This window comes from Perognathus longimembris, unplaced genomic scaffold (assembly GCF_023159225.1).
Source record: "Perognathus longimembris pacificus isolate PPM17 unplaced genomic scaffold, ASM2315922v1 HiC_scaffold_5973, whole genome shotgun sequence".
Lineage (NCBI taxonomy): Eukaryota > Metazoa > Chordata > Mammalia > Rodentia > Heteromyidae > Perognathus > Perognathus longimembris.
Window position 1 is genome coordinate 1 of NW_025961459.1, and position 13,016 is coordinate 13,016.

The 13,016-nt window shown below is 39.2% G+C and overlaps 2 pseudogenes; both read right to left on the reverse strand.

Annotated features, from left to right (window-relative positions):
- Window positions 1-8,579: 8,579 nt before the first annotated feature.
- Window positions 8,580-9,568, reverse strand: LOC125345618 (annotated as a pseudogene).
- Window positions 9,569-10,787: 1,219 nt separating this feature from the next.
- LOC125345617 lies at window positions 10,788-11,621 on the reverse strand (annotated as a pseudogene).
- Window positions 11,622-13,016: the final 1,395 nt, after the last annotated feature.

The following is a 13,016-nucleotide window of genomic DNA, read 5'->3' on the forward strand; positions in this document are numbered from 1 at the left end:
TAATATCCTACTTGACTTGGCCCTGGGATCTATTCCCCAGCACAACACAACACATACAGAAAACAGCCAGAAGTCGCTCTGTGGCTCAAGTGGCAGAGTGTTAGCCTTGAGCAACAAAAAGAGGGCGACAGTGCTCAGGCCTTGAGTTCCAGCCCCGGGACTGGTAAAAATAGGTAAATAAATAAATAAAATGAAATATCTAAACATATGATAGCAAAACATGATTTTCTTTTCATTATGCAGTCATACCTAGCTGACATCTTTTGTCTCGCTGCCAATGAGAGCTAAATACTAGATACATGTCCTAGTATTAGGAATCTTAGAAAGGGGCGAGGAATCATGGCTCATGCCTAGAATCCTAGCTACGTGGCAGGCAAAGATTAGGATTCATACATACCATCTTTACAATTAAAAAATTCTGTGGTGCAATATGCCTGTGATTGTAAGGTATGCAGGAATCCTAATAGGAAACGTGTTGACAAGTAATGTACTCATTACTTTACGTAAGTAACTATAACCCCTCTGTACATCACCTTGCCAATAAAATTAAGTAAAAAGAACATGTCAAAAAAGTGTCATTCTTTGAGGAGAGGATGATAATGGGGAGTTCACAAATATGAGTGGTAGAAAATTTTGGAAAATCTATTCTTCCTATTCAATTTTTCTAAATTTTCTCTAAAAATTAAAGACTATTTAAAATGGAAAAATATGATAAATACAATTGTAGCTCTGTAGTAGAGGTCCTGGTTTAGGTCCCTAGCATTATGAAAAACAAGGATAAAGGGAGAGAGAAAGAGGAAAGGGAGAGAGAAGGAAGGAATATAGTAGGGTCTGCGTCTTAGCCACGTGATCTGTTTTAGCACAGGTCCAGAAACCACATATTAGCCATGTGCTGTGTCTTAACAGGGACCAGGACCCTACATCCTAGACATGTGCTATGTCTCAGCACAGGATCAGGGGCTGCATCGTAGCCAGGTGCTGTGTCTTAACAGAACATCAGGGGATGGCATCTGAGCCATGTGCTCTGTCGAAGCAGAGGACCAGGGGCTGCATCTTAGCCATGTGCTGTTTCTTAGCCAAGGACCCATGTTGCATCTTAGTCATTTGACTTGTCTTAGCAGAGGACCAGGGAACCCCATCTTAGCCATGTGCTGTGCCTAACCAGAGGACCAGGGGACTGCATCTGAGCTATGAGATGTGTCTTAGCACAGGACCAGGGGACCCCATCTGAGCCATATGCTCTGTTGAAGCAGAGGACCAAGCACTGCATTTTAGCCATATGATGTGTCATAGATGAGGACCTGGTGCTATGTCTTAGCCATGTGCTGTGATTTAGGAGAGGACAAGGCCACTGCATCTTAGAAATGTGCTGTGTCTTAAGAGAGGACCTGGTGCTGCATCTTAGTCATGTTCTGTGTCTTAACAGGGGACCAGGTGAATGCATCTGAGCCATGTGCTCTTGCTTTCCAGAGGAGCATATGAGGTGTCTTAGTAGATGACCAGGGGACCAGATTTTAGCTTTGTGATGTGTCTTAACAGAGGACCAGGAGCTACATCTAGCCATGTGATGTGCCTTAGCAGAGGACCAGGGGACCACATCTTAGCCATATGCTGTGTCTTAGCAGAGAACCAGGGGACTGCAACTGATCTGTGTGTTCTCTCTTAGCACAGGACCTGGGGACCTCATCTGAGCCATGTTCTGTGTCTTAGCAGAGGACCAAGCACTGCAGCTTATCCACATGATGTGTCTTAACACAGGACCAGGGAATGCATGTGAGCCACGTGCTGTGACTTAACAGAGGACCAGGGGTTGCACTGTAGCCATGTGCTGTGTCTTAGCAGGGGACAAGAACATGGCATCTGAGCCTTGTCATATGTCTTAGCAGAGGACCAGGGACTGCATCGTAGCCATTTGATCTGTCTTAGCAGAGCAACTGGAACCGCAACATGAGTGCAAACAAGAGAACTAGCAGGGAAACACAAACCTGATTTATAACGACCTAACCAGTCCCAAGAAACGTAATACCCCCGACAACCTGTACATTAATTCCTGCTGAAAGTTATACCCCTGGGACCTGGCTACCTCAAGCTCAGGCCACCTCTTGAAGGGCCTTGAACATTTCTATGTCATTACCATAGGGACAAAGCTTTGGGACATCATATCCACACACAAGTGCAGAAACTTTTAAAATGTAAATGCTCAGCGTAATTATTCAAGTTCAGCTTCCTGTGTCAATCACAGGATCACACGGAAGACTGTACCTGCTTTGCATCATCCTCTTTTCATATCATCTGGCTTGCTATTTTCCAAAGTGAGCATTATCCCAACAATTTACCAAATGAGGATCTCGTTTTTCCAGACCACTCTTTTTCTTTTTCCTAGTGAAGAATGCATTTAATAATCACTATTCTTTATTTATTATGATAGAAGGATTGAAGGAATGACATAATGTCAATGTACAATTTACTTATAAATTGATATGTTGAGATGAATCCTTTGTACAACTACTTAAAGATAAAAAAGAATAAATTTAAAACAAACAAATAAATACCAATGTATAGGTAGCATACATACATAATAACCAAATTATGGTATGTGCAAGAGAAAATTAAAATAGCGTGACGTCTTAGAATTAAGTCACAGCATAAAAACTAATACCAGGAAGCTGGTACCTAAAAAGTGAAAGAGAAGGTCAAGGGGAGAGGGGCAGATGAATTAAGAGCGTAGGAGATGAAATAATATTTATTAGCATTTATTGCATATTCTGTGAAATTAGGAAAATTGAATGGAGGGATTGGTTTGGGAGGATGGGGGGATGATGAAATGGTTGATACTGATCAAAATGTAGTGTACTCATAAACTGACATGTTGAATGGTAAGCCCTTTGTACAATTACTTAAGAAAATAAAATATAAATAGATAAAATTACTAGAGTTCATTTGAATTAGTTAACATTATGTTCCATGAGAACCATTCTTGTTGTTTTATGGAACGCTCTTTTAATAATTTTACTTGCCATGTACAGTGAAACCACAGTTTATTATTGTATACACCCATCTAATACATTTGAAAATATATAGTTTATTTTGTATATTTTTTCAAATGCTGGTATGCAGATGTAACAATTCCAAGTAAAGCTGTGATATTCACTGTGCCTGTCCACTCATGCCCTTTCATCCCCAGTAGTTTGCAGTAGAGGCTACCGCTGAGTTCCTCAACACTCTTGTTATTTAAGTGCTTTTCTGATACTATAGCTCAACAAAACCCAACTCTTCTTACCATTCCTCTTTAACTCAATTTAAAACATGAGTATACCATTTGAAGGATAAAACTATTTGAAACTTTAACCCAAATATAATAGCATAATGATTACATAATTGTGACCATTTCTGGTAATTTCCAATGTGCTTGTACATAATTTTTGTTATAATGGTATTTTGGGAAAAAGAAAGTAAGTACATTAAGTGAATGTTAAAAGTTTAGATTCCCCAAGGGAATTTGGCTTTTTGTTGTTCATTCAGGAAATTATGCTAAAGCTTATATGGCTGTTTGTCAACTCTGTAGTTGCTGTACTGATTTTTCATTTATGCTTTGAGAGAATATCTTCAGGCATACTGCTATGTCTTTTCTGTAGATATAATATTTCTATGTCATGAGGTTCTCCTCTTCATTTCTAGAACTGACCCTTGCCTTATGTCTGCATTCTAATGTTCGTGTTGCTGCAATTTATTTTTTGCCTTATATGTGTTCAGTGTGTTTTCCAGGTATGCTTATTTCTAGATTTTTATACTCTGATGCTTTTAATATGCCTTCTAAAATGAAATAAAAACCTGACATTTTGATTCTGCTTTACTTTATGCACTGGCTTACATGTTATAAGCAGCATGAAATCTAACACAGGAACAAAGTTATTTTATTTACCTGTATACCCCAATTAATTCCTTCTTCTGGTATCGTCTCACGTATTTTCCTTCTGTTAATTTTCAAGTTTTATAATTTTTGGCTAAGGTATTTTTCTCTTTGTACTTTTAATAAGTCATCATCTTAGTGATTACAATATCAATGTAATTTTTATTTTTTTCAATGGTTCTTAGAGTGTGTTTTGAGGCCCCCTGGAGATTATTGTGTACTTTTAGAGGTCTTACATAGTCAAAATGTGGTCTGGCTCTCATTTTCATTCTATTCATTGAAGGTTAACTTGAATGATATGCTGCCTTACCTTGTTTCTTTTGAAAAAGCAGTTAGCTGAATTGTAGAAATATCGTATTTCATAGAAATGTAATATTTTGGCCTTGGAAAGTGGCTCATAGGTAGACTGGTTGTGTAGCTTTCACAAAGCCCTATGTTCCCACACACTGCACACACACACATACATACACGCACATACACACACATACACACACACATACACGCCATATTCTTTAAAGTTTGTTATTGTAAATGTTATACGCGGAGCGGGTACAGCAGGTACAGTTGCATAAGTAAGATAATGAGTACATTTTTCATTTTTTAACCTAAAACAAAAATGCATCTTTTTGTTTTAATTAACTTTAAGCAGTTGCCATTTGTCAGGAGGGGAGCCAGCAGTTAATCTCATTTTGATCTCTGGCTGTGTTGCCATCACAAGGATATGCTAAGTGCAAGGACATTTGTTTACTAGTATCTCTGCCCCTACCAGGAATTGCTTTAATATGTCAGCTGGAGTACATTCCTATGTTAATCAACCTCATCCTGTGTTTACTCCTATCAAATGTTGCAAACTTCAATGCCTCTTTGTGTTCTTGAATTTTAGCAACCGTATGCTATTTCCTGGTTCCAAAACTGCATATAAACTGGAAGTTAAGAATAAACCTGGCTGCAGTCTTGAGTTTCAATCTTAAGCTGCAGACCTCCAGAACCCCACCTTTTGTCTCTTGTCTTCTTTTTTCTCTTGTCTATCTTTCTTTTTCTTTAATCCTGGCCCCCTCAATCAGGATTCCCTCTTAGCTGTTGGCTGGCTCCGGCAGCCATTTAGCAAGGCAGTTTATAAATACAGTGTATCTTGGTCAATGTGATTCCTTTCAACAATCTAACCCATTCCTCCTCTACCCATCCCTTTCTTCATGCTTACTTTGTTTTGTAGGATATACATTGTATTCTTTTTTAATGTATTTTATTGATATTGTCGAGATGATATACAGAGGGGTTAAGTTACATATATCATGTAATGAATACATTTCTTCTTGAACCACATACAATATTTTTAAGGTACTCTTTTTTTCCCCTGAATTTCGTCCACTTTAATATGCATTGTTTAATATCGTATTCCGAATACTCATGATGAAGTACCACGGTGTGATTATAAGTTGGTTAACCATTATTATTATGATTTTTTTTTTTTTTGCGAATTGGAGAAACTTTTCATGTATTATCTCTTTATACTGTGTCTTCTGTCATCTTTTTCGGTCTATTGAAACTCAAAAGCATTTCATATTCTCATTGTAATTCTTTTCTTTTCTTTTCTTTTTTTCTTTTTTCTTTGGCCATTCCTGGGCCTTGGACTCCAGGGCCTGAGCACTGTCCTTGACTTCTTTTTGCTGAAGGCTAGCACTCTGCCATTTGAGCCACAGTGCCACTTCTGGCCATTTTCTGTATATGTGGTGCTGGGGAATTGAACCCAGGGCTTCATGTATACGAGGCAAGCACTCTTGCCACTAGACCATATACCCAGCCATTGTAATTATTTTCTTTTATTCTCTTTGTTTTTTCTCCAATTTTTGCCTGTGGTGAATTTTTTCTAGAATTTTTTTTTTTTTTTTTTGGCCAGTCCTGGGCCTTGGACTCAGGGCCTGAGCACTGTCCCTGGCTTCTTTTTTTTGCTCAAGGCTAGCACTCTGCCACTTGAGCCACAGCGCCACTTCTGGCCGTTTTCTGTATATGTGGTGCTGGGGAATCGAACCCAGGGCCTCATGTATACGAGGCAGGCACTCTTGCCACTAGGCCATATCCCCAGCCCTTTTCTAGAAATTTTTAAAGAATACTTTATAGTTTCCTCAATGATTAAAATCTGTTGTTAGCCCCAGGTATAAATTTTAAATATATATCAATCTAATTTATAAGTAAAGCACTTTAAAACTTTTCCTGGTGAATGTTTCAAGTTCTTGTCTTATCTTCTTGCATATGGCAAGCATAGTTTAGATACTGAAATGTTCCAAAATCTGGAACTTTTCAGTTCACTTTTCTCATGTGCTATTCTTCTGATATACTTTAGGAGAAACATACAAATTTTATTTTTTACATTCTTGCTTATTATTGTAATGCTTCAGGAAACTTAATAGCAAAATTTGTCCATGTTTACCTCCATAAATAAACTATTTCAATTTATACACGACCATGGATTTTCCTGTTTTTTTTTTCATATGTTATAAATATATAGCACTTTAAGAATATTATAATTGGGCTAGGAATGTGACTTAGTGGTACAGTGCCTTCCTACCATGTGTGAAGCCTTGGGTTTGATTCCTCAGCACCACATAAACAGAAAAAGCCAGAAGTGGTGCTCTGGCTCAAAAGGTAGAGTGTTAGCCTTGAGCAAAAGGAACCCAGGGAGTGCTCCAGACCTGAGTCTAAGCCCCAGGATTGGCAAAAATACACACACACACACACAAAACTATTGTCAGCTTTACAAGGAAACTTTAGTTGTTAAGTTTTCTGAAGTTGCTTAATGCAACACAACTACTAGAGGCAAAATCGAATTAATTTCTTCTTATAGACCATACTATGTATGGATACATATGTACATATATACACCCACATACTCATGTGTGTACATGTCCTTATAATGTCATTTCCTTTATGAAATTGTTAACTACTCAGATTTTTCTTTGAAATTATGAGATTATTTGATTTTTATGTATATAACAATATATGTAATACCAAATTAGTGTTGCAGCTGGTTTTTATGACTAGTTTCATTATGATGTAAAATTTAAAACACACACCAGCAATCTAAGAGATTAAAGAATACATAAATTAAAAAGCAGAGAACTTTAGTTAAAATTCTTGTTCCAACTTACACTAACTTTCATTAACTCATTAAGCTAATTTCTTTAAATCACAATTTGTTACTTTGCTAAAACAGGACTTTCATGTCTTACAGCCTTATTGTAATACATTCTGAGATAGTAAGATGATGAGAAAATTATAAATAGAGTACAGATAAATGTAATATACTGGAAAGAAGATGGAATCAATGGATAAATGGACATCTTATTGCAAATTATTTTATTGTTATTATAATATTACATTACATTAGTTAGGTGGTTTGCTGGCAAGTGAGTTAGTGCCTGGCATTGCCACTAAGCAGGAATTGGTTGAATTTGGGTGCAGACTGACATTTGAGCTTTGTGTTTTTTTTTAACCAAGAAAATAGTTTATTTTTCTTTCTGCCCATAGAAGATAGTAGTAATACACAATCACACTTGCCTCTCTTGACAGAAACCGTATTATTTGTACAAATAAAAATCCCCAAACACCCTGGCTTTGAACCTGGGCTTAAAGAGGGTGGAAGGAGATTGTAGATTCCAAGCAGGGACAGCCCCAGTGAGTGAGAACTGGGGGGACTTGGAGATCTGGGGACCCCCTAGCTTCACAGTCTTTTGTGTCCACCATGCTCTCAGAGCTGAGTAAGTGAACATGGGTATAAAAGACAGAGGTGACAGCTTGAAGAAAAAGCTCAGGAAACAGATGGAAACTGAAGGAACCAGGAGGGTGGAGTGATGAGAAACCCTGTGTTTTTAATATCTCTTACTGGTGTCAAAGTAAGAAAAGACTGGAGATTTTAAAAACAACACAGTCTGCAATGCAATACAAAAACAAACCAAACCAAACCAGACAGACACTTGCCAGAGAGCCTTAAGACAAAAAAAAAGTCTAAAACTTTCCACAAGTTTTTAAGGTCAGTCCTGCTGGAAATGGAAATGAGCCTGGTGACCGTGTGGTGCTGTCCAGGCTGAGACCTCTCCATGTGCTAAAATGGCACTGCAAAGGGCAAGCACAAGATGGCATTTGCCAGATGCCATTTGCTGCCTGGGATAAGAACTGGTCCCCATGGTATAGACAGAGGTTAAAAGCAAGAAATAAATAGCAACATAAACCACCAAAGGCCACCACTTGCTCTGGAGTTTAAAGTGGTCGTGCTGGCTTCTTGCTTAGTGCAGAACTCCCAGTCAGCCCGGGCTCCTGCTTGGTGCAGATGGCGGCCCTCAGCAGCACAGCTCTGCACATCCACTTGCAGGCTGGGCAGTGGAACAATGGGCTATAGGCAAGCCAGGGGAGAGCAAGGCAAAGAGGGTCCCAGAAAAGACTCAGTGAACTCCGGGGGGAGAGCCTTCAATGTGCAATCCTGTATTTGCTGTTTCAGTGGAACTGGGTGTAACTGGAGACATGCGAAGATGTAACAGACCATTCCTCTGCAGCAGGCTTCCAGAAAGTTCTCCTTGAAGCAGGGAGACACAGTAAGGTCTTGGCATCATTAGCTACCACCGAGATCAGCTTGGTGAAGGCACCAGTGGTCATGCAGGAAGGCTCCACCCACAGATCCTTCTGTGGTCTCAGGACATGTGTTGTTCTGCCATTTTAACACCATGCCAGCGCAGGGTGGACTCCGGATGTGTACTCACTGTCTTGCCCATCTTCATGAGGAGCCCTTCCACTCTGAGAAAACCAGTAAGGTTTCTCCAATTCCACCAAGCAGGAGGCATACCACAGTTGCACTGGACAGGACCACATCGAACAAGAGTACAGACAACCCAGCTGTGACAACCTTAGCAAAGAAAATCCAGGCTGCACACTGCCTTGGGGCCAGAAGGCTTTTCAATTTCACTGTGGTGAGCATGAGAAAAAATCTTAAGATTCCACTGGCACAGCAGCTGCCATGGAATCTGTGGAAGGACAGGAACAGGAAGACTAGGACACTGGAGAGGTCACCTGTGGGATGAGATGCAACTGTCAGGTGCGCCACACTGAATATGTAGTTTCCGTACTGCTGGTCAATGTCACTAATTGTGCTGGGCTTCGGGGATTTACAAAGTAGTTTATAAGATCCTACATAGAATATGTGAATTACAGCCCAGAAATATCTATCTGGATTACACTGGGTGTCATTAAAGGGAAGGCAGCCCACAGCAGCCAGGAGGAAGAGGACAATACAAGTCTTTGCGGGAGAGGTTTTCTCTTCCCGAAAACACTTCTAGTACCCACAAACAATAACTTCAGCTACACTGTGCAAAATGAGAAGCACAGGAACAGCCAATCTGGACAAGGCTCTGGACCCAGCAGAGATTATCCCCACAAACACCATGGAAGTGGGAAGCCACGTGGAAATATTAGATTTTGAACAGCAGGTGATCTCCACCCAGCTCAGTTTCCATGACACATGTAGCAAAAATGCACCAACAAATGTCTGCTACCATTGGAATAAGGTAGGGTAGGTAAATTTTAGGACAGAAAGGACATACCTGTTCTAGAGACAAAAAGCCAGTAGCAGATACAAAAGGTGAGGCCAACCAGGGTCCTCCTCCTGCCCATCTGTCAGCTTGCCCTCCACAGCTGGAGATGCTTGGCCTGCTCATCCCCGAAGTCCCAGGCCACCTCTGAGCTCTGTTTGTACACATCTGTTTTCTTAAAAAAGTAGGAGTAGCACACAATACTAGCCCAACTACACTCATATCATATGTATTAATGTTCCATTGGCCATACTGGTAACACAGCAAAAAACAGAAGGAAAACTGAGTCAGTCACAAATTGAAAATAAATTATATGAGAGTGGAAGTGTATCTCCTCACATGGGGTTTTGTTAAGAGAAAAATGAAATTTAAATAAGTTTCACAGACTGTCATATTCATGTAATTAATACTTAGTTATATGTTTGACTTTCACAATAATTAAAGAATGGAAAAGAGAGAAATGGCTTCTATCTTGTGGCTTTCTTTTGAAAATGGATCAAGAATCTCTAAGAGCCAGAGTCAAGGAGTAGGTAACATTGATACTTGATATACAAAACCGAACAGCATATTCTATATCCATATGAGATAAAGGATTAGTACAATCTTTATGTCAGGCCCATTATGGTGTTTGGGCCCGCCAGGTGTGTCCCTTTCAGTTATCTCTGTTGCTAACTTATCTGTCTTCTATCTTCATAATAAAATGACCCTAACTGGAAACTAATGGGGTGAGTCATTAGATTCTTTAATAAATAAATATTTTATAGTAAAAACTGGAAACATAAATCATGCTATTTGGGTTGCATAAATGAGCACTTGATAAATGGTGAGTAAAACACAAAGATTTGTGAGAGGTTCACTTTTACTTACTAAAGCAAATCTGTTTTGGTATAATTTTGTCATAAATTAACCTGATAATCTTATCAGAGATGTTAATATAAGAAGATATTGAAATACACTAATAATTCTGGGTTTTGACAGTTGGAGTTTTCACAGTGCTGTTGACTTTTCTCGTAGATAGTCCACACGGTTGGTGTGAAGTGCGGGAGTATGATCCCCTACAAGACAGTGTATTTTTTTAAAATTGTTTTTAGTGTTGGAAAATAATAGTACTTTTATTTGAGTAAGCATTCTGGGGTAAAACGTGTGTTGAATATAATTTCTTGCTATGTTTCCTAACTTGTGATTATTTAAATTTTTTCTCATCAAGAGAGTTAAATAGCACTCAAACCAAAAGTCCAATGAATCAAACTTCTCCTTTCTCCCACTTTTACATGCTCCATTCCAAACATCATTTCCCTGCAAAATTTCTACTTAGTCTCTCAAAAATCAATTCTATGAAAGTTTTCTGAAAGGCTCAGCAATTTCTTTTAGTCTCTGAAAGATTACAGTATTCTGTAAAGCTGCTTCTCCAAGGGTGAGTGTCTCATCTAGCAATCTGAGGAAAGGAAGAGCCAGGAAAAAGGAGGGCTTCTTTGAGGTGCTTGGTACTTTTCAATGAAGTCTTTGATGTGGATTATCCTATGAGAAATATTAAATTTCTGGACAATTCTTTTCCCATTGGCTAACCAGATCTGTACATTAGTAATGGGTTCCAAGTTGTTCAGTGAAACAGCACATAAAGTATTTTTACTTTCAACTTCAATAATCTTTGCTTTTGAAACAAGTTTTGGTGTAGCACTTCCTAGTCTATGACCCTGTCCTGAGAAGGGTTGGAACACAGGCTTTGTCAATATACAACTTTGTCTTCAACTTTCACATCCACCTCCTCTTTATCAAAAAGACCCTGTAATTCTGCAGGTAATTCCCCCTTCTTGATGGAGTTCAGGAATTGTTGACTTGCACCATCCGAGTAAGTTCTAAAGTCACCGTTGACAGTGAACCATTTTTCCACAATTTTATATGTATATCTCCTGTTTCTTCTGTTCAGTTGGAGACAAGTATTTGGTACCAATTTTCTGAGCTTCTTCAAAAAGGCTGTCAACTAAGTGTTCACAATTCATTTTCTGGTTATCACTAAGAGGCTGGTTGTCAGATCCTGTGTCACAAACCCATTCTTCTTTTATACTTTCAAGATTGTCTACTTCTTTCATTCTATGTGTTTCCCCGGGCGCGTGCTCAGTTAGCTCAGCACTCCCTGGCACTTTCGCGACTGCAGGGCATGCACACCAAAGTGCCACCACCCTAGGCCACTGCCACCCTGACACTCTTGACACTCCTGACACTCCTCTCGGTTTCAATTCCCTCTCGGTCTCCTCCAGGCACTGAGGAGGAGCTAGCGCCAGGGGTGGGGCGGGGAGCTCAAGAGGAAAATTTTATTTGGGCTAGCAGTTTAAAGATTTTAGTCCTTGGTTTCTTGGCACTGTTGTTTTGGCCTGGTTGGAATATGTCAAGGGGACGGTTTTGTTAGTCCATGGCATCCAGAAAGAGAGAAAGAAGGAAAGAAAAGAAAAGAAAGAAAGAAAGAAAGAAAGAAAGAAAGAAAGAAAGGAGAGAGGGAGGGACGGTGGGAAGAAAGAAAGAAAGAAAGAAAGAAAGAAAGAAAGTCTCAATATCCCCTTCAAGGGAATTCCACATAACCCACATTTCTTCCACTAGGCTTCGCTTCCTAAAGGTCTCACCACTTCTCAATAGTGCCGTAGACTTAGGACCTAGTCAAGGGTCCTGAGGGTGGGGCTTCTTAAGGTCAAAAATAGAGCTGTGAGCTATTCTTTGCAACTACAGAATATTGCCCCATATTGCCAAATCAGCCACATATTGCCAAATCAGCCATTTTGTTAATCTATTGTATCCTAAATTTTAGTCACTGGAATTTGTACAAAATATGTGCATGTATTGCATCAAAAGTCTTACTTTCAAAAATATGTACCCTACTGAACAGTAAACACTCAATAAATATTTATTAAATATAAATGCTAAATACCAGAGTATGCACTGACATATCTGATAATACACAGAGCCTAGGAATTTTCAAGCCTGACTTGATGGTCTCTAAAGTTGAAGGGCATCAACTTACTTGCAGTATTGATGTCTGCACAATGTCATAAAGCATCTTAGACTGTTTTCTTAACAGAAATCAGTGTTGTTGTTGTTTTTTCAAAAAAACAAAGCCAGGGTTGGTATTTCACATCCTTCTCTGTGTTTAACTAGGCCCAACTACCAAGTATTTGTGTATTTCGGGAGATAAAAATCTTTCATGCAAAATGAAAGTGTTTAATAAAATAGAGAGATAAATGGTAATAAAGGGTAGCATAGATTTCTGGATCAAGACATAGCACTGAAAGAAGCTTCTCCCATGTGATTCTGGACATTACAGTAGAGTCAACAAAGGACAGGCTCTTTTCTGAAGAGAGAAAGAGAAAAGGTATTTGAAATGACAGAAATGATAGGACACCTGAGAAGCACAAAGAAACAGGAAATCTAATCAGAGGTAAGTAAGATCTCTAATGCTAGCTCTCGAACAATGAAGGGAATCTGAAAAGAGAACCACAAAGAAGGCCAGGCAGCACAACTGACTGACAGGGCTAGCCACA